This window comes from Erpetoichthys calabaricus, chromosome 5 (assembly GCF_900747795.2).
Source record: "Erpetoichthys calabaricus chromosome 5, fErpCal1.3, whole genome shotgun sequence".
Lineage (NCBI taxonomy): Eukaryota > Metazoa > Chordata > Cladistia > Polypteriformes > Polypteridae > Erpetoichthys > Erpetoichthys calabaricus.
Genome location: NC_041398.2, coordinates 22,923,101 through 22,944,350, shown reverse-complemented (window position 1 = coordinate 22,944,350; position 21,250 = coordinate 22,923,101). Strand labels below are relative to the sequence as shown.

General features: G+C 36.7%; 1 protein-coding gene and 1 pseudogene across 1 annotated transcript in view; one reads left to right on the top strand and one right to left on the bottom strand.

Annotated features, from left to right (window-relative positions):
* LOC127527749 (zinc finger CCHC domain-containing protein 3) overlaps window positions 1-21,250 on the bottom strand; it is a 227,314-nt gene that overhangs the window by 72,540 nt on the left and 133,524 nt on the right. The gene's annotated exons all lie outside the window — the stretch shown is intronic.
* On the top strand, window positions 10,560-10,711 carry LOC114643201 (uncharacterized; annotated as a pseudogene).

Genomic DNA, 21,250 nt, shown 5'->3' with positions numbered 1-21,250 from the left:
ACCATGGAGCAGATGATCACTTGCTGGTAACTTAGTTCAGATGACAAGTAAAACTTTGGTATTGTAATCTATCTGGCAGCAAAGAGTTATGATGACTTTAAAGTGCCAAACACTTGTATTTTCTTGTCCAACAGGCTGTTGTATCTCGTAAGGTATCGTCCAAATGGTTAAATTATGAAAATCCTAAAGGTCACCGGGTAATGACTTATATAGAAGATGAGGAGCTGATAGATGGCCTCTACAACTTCTTGGATGAAGTGCTGTCAAGAGCTGTAGGCACTTTTGAGAGGATTGACAGAGTTCGCATCATTCTGGATGTGCTGATGCCAGAGGTTAATTAGCCTTCAGTAAATCTCTAATGAGTACTGAGAAAAGCCAAGCAAAATGACACCTTTTATTGGCTAACTAAAAAGATTACAATATGCAAGCTTTCGAGGCAACTCAGGCCCCTACAGAAAGTGTGTCTATGAGTAACATCCTCTCTTTTTCTGTGTTTTTGATAGGCTCTTATTAAAGTTATACAAACAGTTGAGAGGATTTCTCTGCCAGAGGCAGAACATCTGTTCATGGATGGACCAGAATACAGTGAGTGGTACGTCATGTGGAAAATCAACAGTCCTTTCTTATTCTGTTAAACAGAATACCCTATAGTTGTTGTGAATTTAGACAAGAATATAAACTAAATATATATAAATGTGAATATATATGTTTAAAGTGACATTTAAACTATATATTAGTACATTTTTAGTATTGGTAAAATTACATTTAGAAGTATGCCATATGTAGCATTTATTCTAAACTGTACAAGGTCAAGAATTGTAGTTTCAAATGACAAATGCAGAAGTGTTTCTGGTTGGTATGATTAGAATTTGTTCATTTGTGTGCTTGTTTTTTTGTTTTTTTAGTGAGAGGGAAGAGTTTAACAAACCGTACTTGTTTTACAACAATTGGAAGCTCAAGGAACGCACCACTGAGGCATTTAAACTCGGGATTACATCTCAACCCTACTCAAATAAATGTGTCTCTTTCTTTACTTCTCTTTTGCCTTTTTTATTTCTGTGTGTTAAAATGACTGTGCATAATAGAGTTGTATATATTTAATGTAACTATTGATGTAAATAATAAAGGACACTTTCTGTTATTGTTAAAGATTGTTGATTAAGTTCTGTATATTTGAAATTGCGTATCTGTTTTTAGACAATTGATGTCATCTGGATTTTTTCTTTAATTGTTATAACTGCTTTGTACAGTTGTTATGCATTTTACAGTTGTTTTATTTATATTTACTATATAGAAGTGGGCATGCTGTTGTTTTAATACTTCAGTATATTCCTTGATCAGTCTGTTTGTTAAATTTAATCTTTGTGCATTCTTTCTTTCAATTCAACTGACCAATCATTATTGATAATTGTAAATATTTCTTGAAATTGTTGCACAATTTATATTGAATAATTATTAATAAAATCTTGTTTTTGGTAGTGATAATACTGAGTGTTCTGTTTTAGTGGTGCTGGTCCAATCACCTTGCGTAGTAACACTGTTAGAACTGACAGATATGACCAGAGCCTCCATGTATCCACAGGGTTACAAATGGTGTGCACTTTGCTAGAAATCCCACAAGATAAAAGAGCTTAGAAACTGAGCATCCTGATCGAGGCTTTGCTGTTCACTTACAAACATACTCTAGAATAATATGGTTCTTACTTATCTTTTATTAGGAGTCACATTTTCAATAACACTTGCATTTTTAACTTAAAATACAGGTTTTACATATGGGAACAAAATGAAAAGAATAGGATTGTATACGCCTGATAAATAGTCAAAACTTTTGGAGCTCAGTATTCTAAAACCATGACTCACAGCTAGGACCTTGTTATTCTAAGGTCTTGACATTATTTATTTATATATATAGATAGATATTTCTTCTCAAAAAATGAAAGGAACCCTTTTTAATGAGAGTACAGCATCAAGTCAGTGACACGTGGGCTATTGATCTGGTCAGTTAAGTAGCAGTGGGGCTTGTTCATCAGTTTCAGCTGCTTTGGGGCACTGGGGGGGGGGGGGGCAACAATGAGACGACCCACAAAACAGGAATGAATGGTTTAACAGGTGGAGGTCATTGACATTTTTTCCTCCTCATCTGTTTTGTCACTCATTTTGCATTTGGCTACGGCCAGTGTCTCTACTGGTGGCATGAGGCCATACCTGGACCCTACAGAGCTGGCACAGGTAGTCCAACTTCTCCATGATGGCACATCAACATGGCCATTGCCAGAAGGTTTGCTGTGTCTCCCAGCACAGTCTCAAGGGCATGGAGGAGATTCCAGGAGACAGGCAGGCAGTTACTTCAGGAGAGCTGGACAGGGCCCCTCGTAGAAGGTCCTTAACCCATCAGCAGGACTCATCAGTTTCTGCTCCTTTGGCCAAGGAGGAACAGGATGAGCACTGCCAGAGCCTATAAAATGACCACCAGCAGGCAGGCCACTGGTGTGAATGTCTCTGACCAAACGATCACAAACCGACTTGAGGTGGGTGGCCTGAAGGTGGCCTGACGTCCTCTAGTGAGCACCAGGGAGCTCGATTGGCATTTGCCATAGAATACCAGAATTGGCAGGTCTACCACTGGTGGGCACCCTGTGCTTTTCACAGATGAGAGCAGGTTCACCCTGAGCACATGTGACAGATGTGAAAGGGTCTGGAGAAGCCATGGAGAACGTTTTTCTGCCTGTGGCATAGTTCACCATAACTGGTTTGGTGGTGGGTCAGTGATGGTCTATGGAGGCATATCCATGGAGGGACACACAGACCTCTACAGACTAGACAACAGTGGGCACCTTGACTGCCATTAGGTATCTGGATGAAATCCTTGGACCCATTGGCAGACCCTATGCTGATCTGGGAGGAGATCCCCCAGGACACCATTCTTCTTCTCATTAGCAGCAATACCCCTCCCCCCCCCAATATTGTCAGGCATAAACACAAGCACATGGGAACCATACAAATTACTGAGTGCTATTCGGAGTTGCTGCAATGAAATTTCGGCAAAATGGACTCGCCTGCCTGCCACATCGTTTTTTCCCTTTGATTTTCGGGATGACTTTGAATTCAGCCCTCTGTAGGTTCATCATTTTCATTTCCAACAAACGATGTGCCATCCTTTTGTTCCGAACACATCAGTCCATAGCAGTAGAGACAGCTAGCAAGATTTTTTTTCCCATTAAGATCTCATGTGAGTGTGGAAGTAATTAAAGTAGGATTTTTTTTTTTTTACCTTAAGGTAGACTGTTTAACATCATACACTTGGTTTATTGCTATTTATACTATTCATACTATTACATTATATTATTATAGTAGGAATTACCATGTTTATCCTAGACTACTTTTTAAAATCATTCCCAGGGTTCATTATTTTTTGGATTTTAATATATTAATTTTTAAAATTGCTGAAGATTATTTTAAGCTTAGATTGTTAATGATTATATTTTCGGCAGATAGTATTAAGAATTCAGCTGCAATAGATATCTCTTTGTTTTAATTCTCTAAGGCCGCTGCAGGGTGGTGTTTGTTTTGTTTTGGACGTGCTCTGTCTCTTCGTTTGTCAGAGGACCGGGACATTGTGAAGTGGGATCTAGCCTCATGTGGGGAGGCAAAATGGGGGGGGTGGGGGGATAAAGAGGGGAGAGAAGGAGAGCAGGTTATATCTAATCTATTCTTCTAATCCCTATAACTATAAACATCAATGCAACAATAGACTAAAATGCAGTAACTCATGGGGAAATTTTAAACTAAGACTGAAACTGCCTCATTACCAGCTAAGACTATAAAATGACATTAAAAACTCAGATTCAATGTCTCCATGATGGGACAGTTAACTTTGTGAGCTGGAATGTTAAAGGCCTGAATCACGAATTAAAGAGAAAGAAAGTATGCTCTCACCTAACAGGCTTAAACGCTAAAATAGTATTTTTACAGGAGACCCACTTACTAAGCAAAGATCAGTTCAGACTACAAAAAGACTGGACTGGCCAAATGTTCCATTCTAGCTTTTTAAAGAAAACTAGAGGAGTGGGAATTCTCATACACAGAACAATTCCATTTGTAGCATCAGATGTAGTATCAGACCCTGAAGGGAGATATGTGATGGTCACGGGCAACTTATATAACAATAAAATGATTTTGACAAATGTTTATGCACCCAATGCTGATGATAAGGAATTCATGCAAAATCTATTTGCATCCATTCCCAATGTGAACACTCATAAAATTATAATGGCTGGGGACTTTAATTGTGTTTTAAATCCACTCTTAGATAGGACTCCAGTGTCAGGGGGGACGATATCTAATACTGCAAAGACAATTACACAGTTTTTAAATGATCACAACTTATCAGACCCCTGGAGGTTTCTTAACCCAAACTCAAGAACATATTCGTTCTACTCACCAGTGCATTATAGCTACTCAAGAATTGATTATTTGTTTATTGATAATAATTTCTTGTCTACAATTAAATCATGCAAATATGACACAATTGTTATCTCCGACCATGCACCTCTAGTCTTGGAGCTAAAATCAATAAGCACCTCACACTCACCTCGCAGATGGCGCCTTAACCCTCTTCTATTAGCAGACGAGAACTGCACAGAATTTATATCCAAACAAATCAGCTTCTTCCTCGAGACAAACACGCCCACAGAGGTTTCTGCAGGAACACTCTGGGAAACTCTAAAGGCCTTCTTAAGAGGACAGATTATTTCATTTGTTTCCCACAGAAATAAATTAGAAGCCAAGAAAATATCAGAGCTAAGAAGCGAAATTACTAGAATAGATGAAGAACAAGCCAGGCGTCCAAGCGAAGCTCTCCACAAGAAAAGGCAGTCCCTGCACACAGAACTTAACATCTTAACAACTAAAGAAACTGAACACCTTATTTATAAGTCTAGACATCATTACTATGAACACGGAGAAAAATCTAATAAGCTTTTAGCTCAACAAATTCACAAACAAGACGTTCGCAATGCAATACCAGTAATTACCAACATGAATGGAGAAGAAATTATAGACCATAAAAATATAATGCACACATTTAGAGATTATTATAAATCCTTATATTCTACTGAGCTCAAAGAAGACAACGCACAATCTAATGCATTTCTGGATACATTACAGACACCACAAATAGATGCTTTAAGTGCTGAGGAACTGGATAAACCTCTAACGCTAACAGAATTACTAGATGCTATAAAGTCACTACAAAGCGGGAAATCAGCAGGCCCTGATGGTTACCCCGTAGAATTTTATAAGAAATTCTCAACTCAGGTAGCTCCCCTCTTATTGGCAACATTTACAGAAGCTAGAGACAACCAAATACTACCTCAAACATTTTGACAAGCATTAATCACCGTCTTTCCTAAACAAAATAAGGACTTGTTACAATGTGCATCATACAGACCAATTTCACTCCTGAATAATGATGTTAAGATACTCTCAAAAATTCTAGCTAGAAGGATGGAGAAAGTGCTGCCCTCGGTAATATCACAGGATCAAACTGGATTTATTAACGCCGACATCTATCTTCCAATCTCCGACGCTTGTTTAATGTTATATATTCACCAGCAAAATCAAACACCCCAGAGATATTACTATCATTAGACGCAGAAAAAGCATTTGATATGATTGAATGGAACTACCTTTTCACTGCATTGGAGAAATTTGGGCTTGGCCCGAATATTTGTGCATGGATCAAACTACTGTATACCAATCCAGAAGCTTCAGTTTGTATTAATAACATTTGCTCAGACTATTTTAAGCTAGAACGTGGCACCAGACAAGGATGTCCCTTGTCACCACTGCTGTTTGCAATCGCCATTGAACCACTGGCAGTTCACTGCCGAAATTCTTATCAGATAAAGGGGATTGTCAGAGAAGGACTGGAACAGAAAATTTCTCTATATGCAGATGATATGGTTTTATATATATCAGACCCAGAAAACACTGTCCCTGCAGTTCTAACAGCACTAACAGAATTTCAAAAGATTTCTGGTCTTAAAATTAATCTGAATAAAAGTATACTCTTTCCAGTGAATTCACAAGCATATAATATCAGATTAGACGCCCTACCTTTTACCATAGCAGATCAGTTTAAATACCTAGGGGTAATTATCACAAGTAAACATAAAGCTGTTTATCAACAAAATTTTGCCATCTGTATGGAAAAAATTAAGCAAGACCTGGATAGATGGTCAACCCTTCATCTCACTCTAGCCGGAAGAATTAACACTGTTAAGATGAATATCCTTCCTAAACTTCTTTTTTTATTTCAAAACATTCCAATATATATCAATAAATCATTTTTTAAACAGTTAGATTCAACAATAACCTCATTCATTTGGAACTCAAAACACCCGGTGTCAAGTATGTGATTTCTAATAATCTGTAATCATAACACAGCTAAAAAACAAACTTAAATATGTGATTCACAGGCAAGAAACTCACTAGAGCTGCTGGTATATTGAGAACAGACATGAAGACCGAAGAATATTTGACTGACATCAGCAAACAAAGAACAGATGGTGATCTGCAGGCAAGAAGGGGCTACAATGGAATATTAGGAACTCTGACAGTTTATTCAACCTTTAAAATTGTAATACGTTCATAGCCTTTAAGGTCTTTAAGGTGACCCGTTAAATGTAGGCGGCTATTTCATTTGGACATTCGAGTAAACACCAACAGTCAAACATTTATTTTAATCTGACTGACTTAATCAAGTAGAGCCCACACTTAAGTGTACGCCAATCTATTAAAATTAGGCAGACACAAATTTGTATTGTTATGTTCATTTAAATTTTCTTCAGACGTTGTTCAGTAACGATAAATATCTCATATGCAAACTTTTATTATTATTTTTTCAGAACCGCTACTTCATAAATGACTGTGGTAAAAATTCACTGCAGTCTTAATAATGCACTCGACAAAGTGCTATAGTGTAACATACTGACACTAGCAGACTATCGTCGCAGAGGTATTTTAAGAATATACACTCCGTCTCTTACAGTCACTTTATCTTGACCGTCCACCTTTAGAAATCATCTTACATGTCCACCTTTAGAAATTACACCCACCTTTCTTTTTATGTATCAAAAAGGCAATTGGCTAAAGTAGCCGATGAATGACAAATAACACCGATTGGCGATTTGTTGAATAAAACGGTGATTGACCGCGACATTTAAATTTGCGATTGGCTGATTAGTGACTGACGTGCGCAAATTTAATATATGATTGGCTGAAGTCGAAAATGATATTAACACCCATTATACTCCGGTCTGCAGCAATATCTACTTGGAACCTGGTGGTGGCGAGAGACCTGTAATCCGGATACCTATCGATGGAAGGGAGAGGAAGAATGTGGTTCGTTTTGAGTTGAAAGAAGAACAGATGGATCGTGGGGGATTTAGCAAGGAGGTGCTACAAAAGATGTTGAGGTTCACTCCGGGTGAGATAGACTTTCTTTTTGCCTTCCCTGGGAAAACTACCTTTGAAGTGGTTTTTAAGAATAGGAGTTTATATGACAAGTGTGTCAGAAATGTACCGAAAGAAAAGGAGGTGAATCAGAACTTGAAAAGGTTTTTGATATTACCTCTGAGTGACAGACTAGATAAGAAAATCAATGTAATTATTTATAGTGAGTGTAATTATAGTACAGTTTTTTTTTTTTCAGATCATAGCATGCTGGCAGTGGAATTAGAAAATGGGAGTAAAGAAGAAATAAGAGATATTGTATGGAATCTGAATGTGAAATTGTTAGAAGGTAAGAAGATAAAAGAGGAGCATGGGAAATATTATAAAACGTGGACAACGCTAAAGGAATGGTGCGGGAAACAGAAAGAATGTTGGGAGATGATGAAGGAAAACACCAGGGAGTTCTTTCAAAAAAAGGGCAAAGAAAGGGTGAGGAAAGAGAAAGAAGAAACAAAAAAATTGCAGGAAAGACTTGAACATCTATATGAAATTGAGGGCTATGATGACAAAATAGAAACAGAAATTAGGGCAATAAAAGAAGAATTAGAAAAAGTGTACAAAAAAAGAAGAAAAGATCAAATTTCAGAGTAGAGTTCAAGAACAAGAAGAAGGAGAGAAGTGCTCTCGATACTTCTTTAAGAAAGTGAAGGAGAGGAGGAAAAAGGCCAAAATAGTAGAATTAATAGACAAAGATGGAAATAGTAAAAGAGAAAAATAGAGAAATAAAGGAAATGGTTCTGACTTATTATAGGGAAATTTATAGAGAGAAATGAAATCAACAAAGAGGAGATCGACCAAATGACAAAAATGATTGACCAAGGATTTGCAGAAGAAAAAAAACAAAGCATGTGTCGAGAAATAGAAATGGAAGAAGTGGAGTCGGCTGTAAAAATGTGCAGCAGAGGGAAACATTCAGGGGAAGACGGTTTGCCTATACAATTTTATTTGGAATTTTGGGATATAATAAGAAATGACATGCATAGTTTGTTCACAGAAATTTTAAAAAACACAGAAATGACAGAAACAATGAAAAGAGGAATAATTACGCTCATTCCAAAACAGGAGGAAACAAAGAATATAAAAGACTGGAGACCAATTACACTGCTGTGTCAGGACTACAAGATATTGACAAGAGTGTTGGCAAATAGATTGAAAACAAATATTGAGAGTGTAATAAAAGAAGAACAGGCATGTGTGGTACAGGGGAGAAGTGCAGCAGATAATTTGTGTGTCTTAAGAGACTGTGTTAATTTCATGAGAGAAACTTGGATGTCGGAGTAATAAATTTAGATCTAGAGAAAGCATTTGACAGAATTGCTCATAAATATATGTGGCAGATACTCCAAAAAATGGGAGTTCCCGAAGGTTTCTTGGACTGGATAAAAGTGGTTTATACAGATATAAGAAGTCAGATAAAAGTAAATAATAAATTAACAGAGGAGATAAAGGTGAAATGTGGAGTAAGACAGGGGTGCCCGTTGTCAGCAGTGTTGTTTATTCTGTGTATAGAGCCCTTATTAAATAAAATCAGAAGTGACATAAATATAAGAGGAGTTGAAGTACCAGGAAGTGGGGGACAACAAATAAAGGTGTTGGCATTTATGGACGACATAACAACAATAGTAAGAAATACATGGAGTATAAATAGAGTAACAGAACATACAGAAGTGTTCTGTAGGGGGTCAGGTTCAACTTTAAATTTAAATAAAAGTGAATGCGTCCTCTGGGGGAAATGGAAAGAAAAACCACTAGGAAGAATAAGGTTAGCAAATGTGGTGAAAGTATTGGGGATAAGATTTGGGGACGAGTGTACGGAGAGGATGGAGTGGAAAGAAATGGAAAAAAAGATAAACAAAAAAACAGGGTTTTGGAGGTTAAGGAACCTATCAATGGAAGGGAAGATATTGTTGATGAAGGCAGTGATAATCCCAAAACTATCTTATTTAGCTAATGTTTTTTTTCCACCAAAGAAAATATTAAGAATTATTATAAGAACGTGTTTTGTGTTTGTATGGGGGTCAAAATGTAAGAAAGGTAATGAAAAGAAGAGAAAATGGAGGGAAAGGGTTTCCGAATATAGAAAGGGAGTTGGTTTTAAGACATACAGCAACTGTTGTTAATATGGCATTAAATAAGACAGGGAAGTTAGCGGACATGATCAGATATCTGCTAGGTACAGAACTGAGAAAAGCAAAATTATTAAAAATGCCAAATAACAGACCCATTGCCTTTAATACGCCAAAAAATTTTAAAACAACAGTAAAATTTGTTAAAAGATATTCATGGGATGAAGGAGATCCCAAAATTTGGGAAAAGAAAAAAGATCTTAACAAATATATAGGAAAAGACGAAACAGTAATGAAAATCCAAAAGCTTACTGAACAGCAAGCAAAAAAAGTATGGCAGCAAAACGTAGACAAAGGATTAACAAATAAACAGAAAGACCTCGGGTGGATGACATTACATGAAATCCTACCGATGCAGGCGGCCATGTATAAAAGGAGAGTTGTGAAAAGTTCCACATGTCCGAGGGAAAACTGCTCAGAGGTTGAGACATCAGAGCATGTGTTTTGGAACTGCAAAAAGGCACAAGATGTGTGGAATGAGGTATTAAAGATATGGCAAGGGAAGTTAGGAAAAGAGGAGATTACAAGAGAAGGTGTGTTGTATGGGTTAGTAGAGAAGGATTTAGATGTAAAATGCCAATAAGGGAATGGAAAATAATCAATATAATAAAGGAAAATATGTGGTGGGGGAAAAATGAACTGGTGATTCATAACACGAAAATAACAATTCAGAGATTGTTACAGAAATGTGAAAAAGAAGTAGTGGAAGATGGAAGATAAAAGAAGGACAAGGAAAAAAATTACCATTAAAAAAAAAAAAAAACTAAAAATGTGGTGAAATGGTGATGGGGTACAGTGGATTAGTAAATTGGCCAGACTTTGTGTGTGTGCTCAAAGCTAAGACACTGAAAAGAAAAAGTAAATGTAAGTGAAAAGGGGACAAGCAAAATAGTGTTTGTCCTAAATAATGGATTTTAGACATTAAATAAGAAAAAAAAAAAAAAAGGTTCTCCCAGGGCGAGGCTCATCCATTGCACTCCGGGTGTGCTGACCCCTGCGATTTCCCCAAATGCAGGAAACTCGACTGCATATTTTGTGGTAGTGGGGGACTGCGTTCGCACTCTCCCCTGATAACCTCGGTTCAAAAGACAGACTGAAAAAGCTTTTGCAACTTTTCGTTGTGGAGTGGAAACTGGTTATTTGGGTGACTGTGAAGCAGGAACCTGTGAGACAACAGCAGAAGTGGGAGAACAAAGTGATAATACTAATAATAATAATACATTTTATTTATACAGCGCCTTTCCCATGCTCAAGTTATATAAACCTGTGATAAATACAGAAGTTCCTAAAGATTTATTTTTTTAAAGGAACGCCCCCCCTAAAAATAATGATAAAAAAATATTATTTTTAATGAATTTATTTATTGTATTTATATAAAAGAAAACTCCCCCCTATAAAAATAATGATAAAAAATATTAATTGATTAATTAATTAATTAATTTATTTATTTATATTGGATGAGGAGTCTGAGGAAGAAAGGGAAACGGAAGACATAGAAAGGGAAGGAATCCAAGGAAGTGAGATGAGGAAAAGGGATGAAATAGACCCTTTAAATATTGGAGCAAACAATAAGAGAGAGTACGAACAAGAAGAGAGGGAGAATGGAGGAGAAATTGACTTTTTGGCATTAATGGAAGATAAAACAGATTCTCAGAACATAGAAAGAAGAATGGAGCAGCACTCCCAGAACATTCTTTTCCACACAGAGGAGATTATGGAAATCCTCAGTGGAACAGTCGTTCTTAGTCAGTCCCCTCAGCAGGTAAGGAAGGAAAACATAGAGCAGGAGGAAGGGAAAGGCAATACAGAGATAATACAAATTAACCCAGGGCTGCAGAGAAAACGTGGGCCAGATATATTATCTCCAGCTAGCTCTGGAAAATCAGAAGAAGGGGGAGAAAAACAAAAGGAATGGGGGACAGCTCCCTGTTATCTGGAGTCTAAAGACATGGAAGGGTTTGTCTCAGCCACGGGCATGAAAGGGGTAGAGGAATGGAGGACGGAGAAGAAAGTGGCCAAGAAGCCAAAAAAATATGTAGCTGCTGTAAGTAAAGGAAAAATAGGAGGAGAGGTAGACCACACTACCATAAGGAAAAAATGAAAGTTAAAATATTAACTTTGAATGTTAGAAGCATTCAAAGGAAAGAAAGGAGGAAAATTGTTTTCTCTTATTTAAGAAGTTTGCCGGTCGATGTAATTTGTATTCAAGAATGTGGTTTACCCTTTAAAAAATCATATGAGGAATATAAAGAGGAATATAAAGAAGGTGCAGCTATATTTTCAGGGACAAACGAGAATAAAAATGCAGGGGTTGGGGTGTTAACAATAAAGAAATTGAAATTAAAGCATATGATGAAATAGTGAAGGGGAGACTGATAAAGATCAAATTGTTAATAACAGTAAATATGGTCACTTTGATTAATGTATATGCCCCAATGACACCTGTTCAGAGGATGGAAGTTTTCAGTTTACTTGAAACAGTAATTGCGATAGAAAAATAACTTGATTGTTATTAGGGGATTTAAACTGCTTGAGTGATCAAGAACAAAGAGGGCAACAAGTAGACAAAACTGCCAAAAAATTAAAAGAAATTATAAAGATTGTCGAATGAAGGATGTCTTTAGGGAACTAAAAGAAGAAGATAAAGGCTGTACTTGGGGAGGAGCACGGGGGAAGTCCTCCAGAATTGATTATATTTTGGTAGAAAACAATTATGAACCAAGGCATTGTAAATTAAGGCCAGTACTCTTCTCGGATCACTGCAGTTTAGAGGCGGAAGTAGAGAAAGAAACAGAAGAGGAGCTAAAGAACTTTGTGTGGAAATTGAATGTAACTCTGCTGGAGGATAAAAAAAATAAGAGAGAAATATAAACAATGCTATAGGGGGTGGGAAACCTTGAAAGACTGGTGTGGAAGCCAGAAAGAGTGGTGGGAATTGATGAAAAAGAACACTAGGGAATGTTTTCAAAAAAAAGGTAAAGAAAGGAGTAGGGAGAAAAAAGAAGAGGAAAACATACTACAGTATGAACTGGAACAACTGTACAAAATTGAGGATATCGATGGAGAAAGAGAAAATGAGATAAGAACGATAAAAGAAGAATTGGGGAAAGTATATAAGAAGAGAGAGGAGAAGGTAAAGTTTCAGAGCAGAGTCAGAGTGCAAGAAGCAGGAGAGAAATGCTCTCGATTCTTATTTAAGAAGGTGAAGGAGAGGATAAGAAAAACATGGATAAAAGAATTGATAGACGAAGATGGAAATGTGAAAAAAGGGAATAAAGAAATATTAAGAATAATAACATTTTACAAGGAAATGTATGAGGAGAAAGAAACAGACACATGGTGTATTAAGGAATTTGAGCAAACAATAGACCAGTTTTTTACAAATGAACAAAAAGAAGAGTTACAACGAGAGATAGAGTTGCAGGAGGTGGAGAAAGCAATGAAAATGGGCAGCAGCGGCAAAACACCGGGAATTGATGGACTACCAAACGAGTTTTATGTGACCTTTTGGTAGATACTTAGAGAAGATATGCTGAGTCTCTTTCGAGAAATCTTGAGGGAGAGAGAAATGACAAAAACAATGAAGATAGAAATAATAACTCTTATTCCCAAACAGGAGGAGACTGTGAATATTACAAATTGGAGACCGATAACGCTGCTGTGCCAGGAATATAAAATTTTAACAAGGGTCCTGGCAAATCGTTTAAAGAAGCAAATTAAGCATGTGATCAGAGAAGAGCAAGCGTGTGTGGTGCCAGGAAGGAGCGCGACAGATAACCTGTGTCTTTTGAGGAACAGTATATTTTGGATGAAGGAAAGAAATATGAATATTGGGGTTATTAACCTTGATCTACAAAAAAGTGTTTGATAAAGTTGCCCACAAATATATGTGGAGAATCCTCCAGAGAATAGGAGTGCCTTTGGTTTTGTTAGATTGGATACAAACATTATACAAAGGTATTGTTAGCAAAATCAAGGGAAATAATAAACTGTCAGATGAAATAAAAGTAAGGAGGGAAGTAAGACAAGGGTGTCCTCTGTCGGCAGTTTTATTTGTATTAAGTATTGAGCCTCTGATAAATAAGATTAGAACGGACAAAAATATACGGGGAGTTGAAGTCCCAGGAAGCGGAGGACAACTGATGAAGATCTGTGCATATATGAATGACGTAAGCATTATTATAAGAGACGTGAGCAGTGTGAACCAAATAATTGAACATACAGAATCCTTTTTGTATGGCATCTGGTTCAACGTTAAATTTTTAAAAATGTGACTGTGTTAATATAAAGGAAACTCCCCTCTATAAAAATAATGATAAAAAATATTAATTAATTAATATTACTTATTTATTTATTTCTACCTACCCACATGTGTATCATGGCTGCATTATTAATCTTTTTAAGTTCTCTCACCTCCTTTGACAGCAGAGTGGAACAGTGAGTGATGTGAAGAGAATAAAGTGGAGAGAAGTGGAACTGAGTGCACTTTCTTTCTTTCTTTTTTCATCCATCCTTTTTGTGCAACTTTACTGATTTCAAGCTGCTTTACTTGCTGCCAAGTGGCAAGCTTCTGACACGGGTGAAACATGGAAAAGAAAGACGGGGAAAGGGTGACCCCTGGTCAAGGGGAGACTAATGAAAGTTCATTTGGCAGTAGGAAATAATACTGTCAAGGTGATTAATATTTACGTACCAACAATACCTGGCCAGAGGATGGAAGTGCTAAGATTGTTAGGAATAGCAATGGTGGCAGAAAACAATTTAATGGTGGTGGGTGACTTTAATTGTGCGAGTGATCTGGAGCAGAGAGGGCAACAAATGGAAAGAACAGCAAGAAAATTAAAAGAAAGGATTGACAAATGACAGATGCCTTCCAGGTGTTAAAAAGAGATGAAAAAGGAAATACATGGAGAGGAACAAGGTGAAGATCTTCCAGTATAGATTATGTCTTAGTTAATAAAAACTTTGAGGCAAAGACTTGTTGCTTAAGGCCAGTTTTTTTCTCGGACCACTTAATGTTAGTGGTGGTGTTAAGAAATGGGAACGAAGATGAATCAACAGACTTTCTTTGGAAGTTAAATGTAACGTTGTTGGAAGATAAGATGATTCAAAAACAGTATATGCAACACTATAAAGAGTGGGAAACTTTGAAAGATTGGTGTGGGAGTCAAAAGAAATGGTAGGAATTAATGAAAGATAATACTAGAGTTTTCTTTCAGAAGAAAGGCAAAGAAAAGAGTAGAGAGGTGAAAGAAGAAATACAAAATTTGCAGAATGAATTGGAAAAATTGCATAAGATAGATGTGTGGGATGGGAAAATTAAAACAGAGATAAGAATAAATAAGGAGGAATTGGAGTGTATAAGAAGAAAGAAGAGAAATTAAAGTTTCAGAGTAGAGTGAGAGAAGTAGAAGAAGGAGAAAAATGCTCTTGGTTTTTTTTTCAAGAAAATAAAGGAAAGGAGAAGAAAAGCCAACATAGAAGAACTAACGGATAAAGACGGCAACGTTAAGAGAGGAAATAAAGACATATTGGAAATAGTAACAATGTATTATAAAGAAACATACGAAAAGAAAGAAATAAACTACAAGTGCAGCAACAAATTTGAGGGAACAATACATCATGTTTTTACAGAAGAACAAAAAGAAATGCTATGTCGAGACATTGAAATGGAGGAGGTGGAGGAAGCTGTTAAAATGTGCAGTAGGGGTAAAACCCCAGGAATCGATGGTTTACCTATAGAATTTTATGTGACCTTTTGGGATATAATAAAAGATGATATGCATAGTCTATTTATGGAAATTGCGAGGGATTGAGAGATGACAGAGTCGATTAAAAAGGGTATAATGCTGATACCCAAACAAGGAAAGACGGTCAACATAAAGAATTGGAGACCGATAACACTACTGTGCCAAGACTACAAAATATTAACAAGGGTCTTGGCAAATAGAATAAAAGATAAGATTGAAAATGTGATTCAAGAAAAGCAAGCATGTGTGGTGTCGGGTAGAAGTGCATTAGAAAATTTATGTGTAGTGAGAGACTGTATATATCTAATGCAAGAAAGAAAGATGGACGTGGGGATAATTAATTTAGATTTAGAAAAGGCCTTTGACGGAGTTGCCCATGAATATATGTGGAGGATTTTACAGAGAATGGGGGTACCAGTGGAATTTTTAAGTTGGATAAAGACAGTGTATAAATGTATCACAAGTAAAATCAGAGTCAATAATAAACTGTCAGATGAAATACAAGTAGAAAGAGGAGTAAGGCAAGGGTGTCCCTTATCAGCATTTCTATTAATTTTAAATATTGAGCCACTAATAAATCTTGTAAGAAATTATACAAATGTACGGGGAGTGGAAGTCCCAGGAAGTGGAGGGCAACAAGTTAAAGTATGTGCGTATATGGGCGATGTGAGTATAACAGTCAGAGATGTCAGCAGTATAACCCAGGTAATTGAATACACAGAAACCTTTTGCAAGGCATCAGGATCACAACTGAACTTGGAAAAATGTGATTATGGGCCAAATGGAAATAAAAACCTGAGGGAAAGATAAGGCTCTCCGATAGTGTTAAAATATTGGGAGTAACATTAGGGGAAAATGATATAGAAAGGCAACAATGGAAGGAAATGTTAAAAAAGATAAATAAGAAAACAGGGTTTTGGAGGCTAAGAAACCTGACAATGGAGGGAAAGATTTTGTTGGTGAAAGCAATAATAATTCCAAAATTATCATACTTGGCCATCGTTTTTTTTCCCCCAAAGAAAATATTAAAAAAGATTATAAGGAGTTGTTTTGTTTTCCTATGGGGTTCAAAATGCGAAAAAATTGCTAGGAAAGTAGTAATGAAACAAAAAGAAAATGGAGGGAAAGGATTCCCAAACATAGAAGAAGAGCTGGTGTTAAAACATACGGCTAAGGTAATTAATATGGCCTTAAATAAGAAAGGTAAAATGGCAGATATGATGAGATATCAATTGGGCATGGAGTTGAGGAAAGCAAAATTGTTAAAAATTACTAACAACAGACCTATTGCTTTTAATACATCAAAACGTTACAAGACAGTGATCAAATTTTTAAGGAAATACAGATGAGAGAAAGAAGAGGCAACAATATGGGGAAGGAAAAGAGACCTAAAAGAATATATAAGGAAAGAAGAAACAATGTTTAAAATACCACATATGACAGAAGAGCAAGCAAAGAAAGTATGGCAACAGAACAATGAAAAGGAGCTGACAAATAGACAAAAGGATCTGGGCTGGCTAATAATACATGAAGTATTACCGACAAATGCCACGATGTATAAAAGGCAGGTAGCAAAAACTTCAAAATGTCAGAGAGAGAACTGTATGGAAGTAGAAACATTGGCACATGTGTTTTGGCATTGCGAAAGAGCACAAGAAATTTGGAAGGGTGTATTAGAGAGAGGTGAGATAGAATTTTTATTATTTGCTTTTCCAGGGAAAACTACTTTTGAAGTAGTGTTTAAGACAAGACTTCTGTACGAAAAATATCTGAGAACTGTAGAAAGACAGAAAGATGTGAATTTGATTCTGGGAAAAGTTTTGATTGTACCTTTGAGTGACAGACTTAATAAAAAAATTAATGTTACTGTATTATGTATACAGAGAAAGTAAAAAGACATTTCCACATGGTTACTGCAGTACTATGATGTAAGAAGTAGTATGCAGACAACAGATGAAGATAGTATTAAGAATGGGCTCTATAAATTTGATGTTAATTTGAAGAAGGAGGGTGACACAGATCGGGTGATACACCTGCCCCCCTTAATACAAATAGGAACAGTGAGAGAACATGTGTCTTATACTGGCCAACCTCAAGTGTGTAGGAGGTGTGGTAAGGAGGGCCATAAGGTTTTGGAATGCATAATAGTAAAATGTTGGAATTGTAAAGAGGAAGGACATAACACCAGGGAGTGTAGGAAACAAATAATTTGCAATTTATGCGGACAGGAGGCACATGCCTTTAAGGACAGACCTATCTCATATTCGAACATCGTTAAAGTGAATAAGATGGATAAAGTCATAGCACTGCTGTGACGAAGAATCAGAAGAGGAGATGGAAGGGGAAGAAAGGCAGAGAGAAGGAAAACTAGTAGGTGAATGGAAAACATATGGTGAAGAAGAGCCTGAATCGACAGACAGAAAGAGGGAGGAAGAAAAAGAAGAGATAAAGAGTAGTGGAGAGAGTGATATTTTGAAATTTATAGAAGATAACACAGTAAAAAACAATGTTGAAAATAGAATTGAACAGTATTCACAGGATATACTATTCCATATGGAAGAAACAATGGACATTTTTAGTGGCACTGCAATTGAATGCCAATCACTGCCAAAGGCGATGATAGAAAATACAGGGCAGGAGGAGATGAAAGAAAATATGGGGATAAAGCAAATTAACCCCATGTTACAACGGAAACTTGGCCCTGAATTACTGTCTCCAGGCAATTCTGGGAAGGCGGAAGAAAGGGAGGAAATGTGCCAAGAATGGGGGACAACACCCTCCTTTTTGGAAACAAAAGACAGAAGAAGGGTTCCTGTCCACAACAGGAATGAAGGAAGTAGATGAGTGGAAAATAGAGAGGAAAGATTTAAAAAAAGCCAAGAAAAATGCAGTTGGAGTAAATAAGGGGAAAACAGAAGGGGAGGTAGAAAAAAATACCGGGAAGAAAAAATGAAATTGAAAATAGTAACAATTAATGTCAGAAGTATCCAAAGAAAAGAGGAGAAAAATAGTTTTTTCCTTTCTGAAAGATACTTCGACAGATATTTTTTGTTTGCAAGAATTTAATTTACCGTGTGAAAAATCGTATGAAAAGTATGCAGAGGATTGGAAACAAGGTAACGCAGTATTTTCAGAAACAAACGAAAATAAAAACGCAGGTATATATATACGCTTGCTCGCGCTCTCTCTCTTTCTCTCTCTCACGCTCTCGCTCGCTTGCTGCACAGGGAATGCACAGGGAGAGACTGAATATGTGTGGAAATCATCGGCGCGTACAAACTGGAAGGGAAACTGGCTTGTTCATCACCCGAGTGTGTGGTCGTGAACAGATGCAAAAGTTTGGCGAACTTTTTGGTCATAACCCAATTTGTACGTGGTCCGAGACATTCGTGACCCGAGGTTCCACTGTATAGGGGTTTTAATAAAGAACAAGGATACAGAAATAAAACAAACTGAAGAAATTATAAAAGGGAGATTAATGAAAGTAAAACTACTAAAAGGAAATAATATCTGCGGTGGGTTGGCACCCGGCCCGGGATTGGTTCCTGCCTTGTTCCCTGTGTTGGCTGGGATTGGCTCCAGCAGACCCCCGTGACCCTGTGTTCGGATTCAGCGGGTTGGAAAATGGATGGATGGATGGAAATAATACTGTGAATATGATAAATGTATACGCACCAACAACGCCAGTCCAGAGATTGGAAATGTTAAGATGTTTAGAAATCACAATGCAAAATGAAAAAAATCTAATTGTGGTTGGTGATTTTAATTGTTCAACCGAACCAAAAAAATAAAGAACAACAAATGGACAGAACATCAAAAAAATTAGGAGAAATCGTCAAAGATTTCCAAATGACAGACGTATTTACAAAATTGAAAGGAAAAGAAAATGGGGTTACTTGGACAGGGAGAAAATCCTCCCAAATAGATTATATTTTTAAGGACAAGGTTTATGAACCAAAGAAATGTATATTGCGGCCAGTGTTTTTTTCTGATCACAGTATGTTGGAGGTGGAAGTAGAACAAGGGAGTGATGACTTCCATTGAAGACTTCCAATGGAAGTTAAATATAAAAATGTTAGAGGACAATAAAATAAGAGAGGAGTATAAGCAATTTTATAATGAATGGACAACTTTAAAAGCATGGTGTGGGACACAAAGAGAGTGGTGGGAGCTAATGAACAGAAATTCAACAGTTTTTCCAAAAAAAAAGGGCAGAGAAAGGAGCAGAAAAGAGAAGGAAGAAATCAAAAGATTGCAGGAAAATCTTGAACGAGAGTACAGTAGAGAGAATTGTAATGAAACAGAGAAAAGAACAATAAAAGAAGAACTAGAACAATTATTCAAGAAAAAAGAAGAAAAAAAATCAAAGTAGAGTTAGAGAACAAGAAGAAGGAGAAAAGTGCTCCAGATATATTTTTTTTTAAATAAAGGAGAGGAGGAAAAAATTAAGAATGGAAGAAATGATGGATAAAAATGGAGATATCAAAAAAGGAAATAATGGAAATAATTTTAACTCATTATAGAGAAGTGTATGAAAAAAGAGATTGATGACGAGTATATCGACAAAATAGAAAAGACAATGGATTTATTCTATACAGAAGAACAAAGAAAAATGTTGTGTCAGGAAATTAAAATGGAAGAAGTTGAAGCAGCGGTAAAAATGTGCAGCAGAGAAAAAACACCAGGAATAGATAGATTACCAATTGAATTTTATTTGACCTTTTGGGAAATTTTAAAAAATGATGTACGTGTCTTGTTTTTGGAAATTCTAAAATATGGAGAAATGACAAGCACAATAAAAAGTGGAATAATAATACTTATTCCCAAGTAGGATGACAAGAATGTTGTAAAAAATTGGAGGCCAATTACACTTCTTTGCCAGGATTATAAAATTTTGACAAGAGTCTTGGCAAACCAATTAAAAGAACACGTTGGTGACATAATAAAAGAAGAGCAGGCATATGTGGTCCAGGAGAGGAGTGCCACAGATAACTTGTGTGTGATAAGAGATTGTTTTAACGTAATGAAAGAAAAAAATTTGGATGTGGGGCTAATCAACTTAGATCTGGAAAAAGCCTTTGATAAGGTTGCACATAACTACTGTATATGTGGAGGGTAATACCAAAAATGGGAGTTCTAGCAGAATTTGTGGGATGGCTAAAGGTGGTATGTAATGGAATATAAAGTAAAATAAAAGTAAACAATAAGTTGACAGGAAATAAAAGTAGAATGTGGAGTACGGCAAGGGTGTCCGTTGTCAGCAGTGCTGTTCATGTTGAGCATTGAGCTACTGCTGAATATGATCAGAAACAACAATAACATAAGAGGAATTGAAGTTCCAGGAAGTGAAGGGCAGCAGATTAAAGTGTTTGCCTATATGGATGACGTCACAGTGATAATAAGGGATGTATGGAGCGTAAAACAAGTAACTGAGCACACTGAAAGTTTTTGTAGGGCCTCAGGGTCAAATTAAAAACTTAAAAAAATGTGAATGTAGGCTATGGGGAAAATGGAAAGAAAAACCGAAAGAAAAGATAAGACTTACAGATAAAGTAAAAGTACAGTAATCCGTCGCTATATCGCGCTTCGCCTTTCGCGGCTTCACTCCATCGCGGATTTTATATGTAAGCATATTTAAATATATATCGCGGATTTTTCGCTGCTTCGCGGGTTTCTGCGGACAATGGGTCTTTTAATTTCTGGTACATGCTTCCTCAGTTGGTTTGCCCAGTTGATTTCATACAAGGGACGCTATTGGCAGATGGCTGAGAAGCTACCCAGCTTACTTTTCTCTCTCTCTCTCTCTCTCTCTTGCGCTGACTATCTGTGATCCTGACGTATGGGGATTGAGCAGGGGGG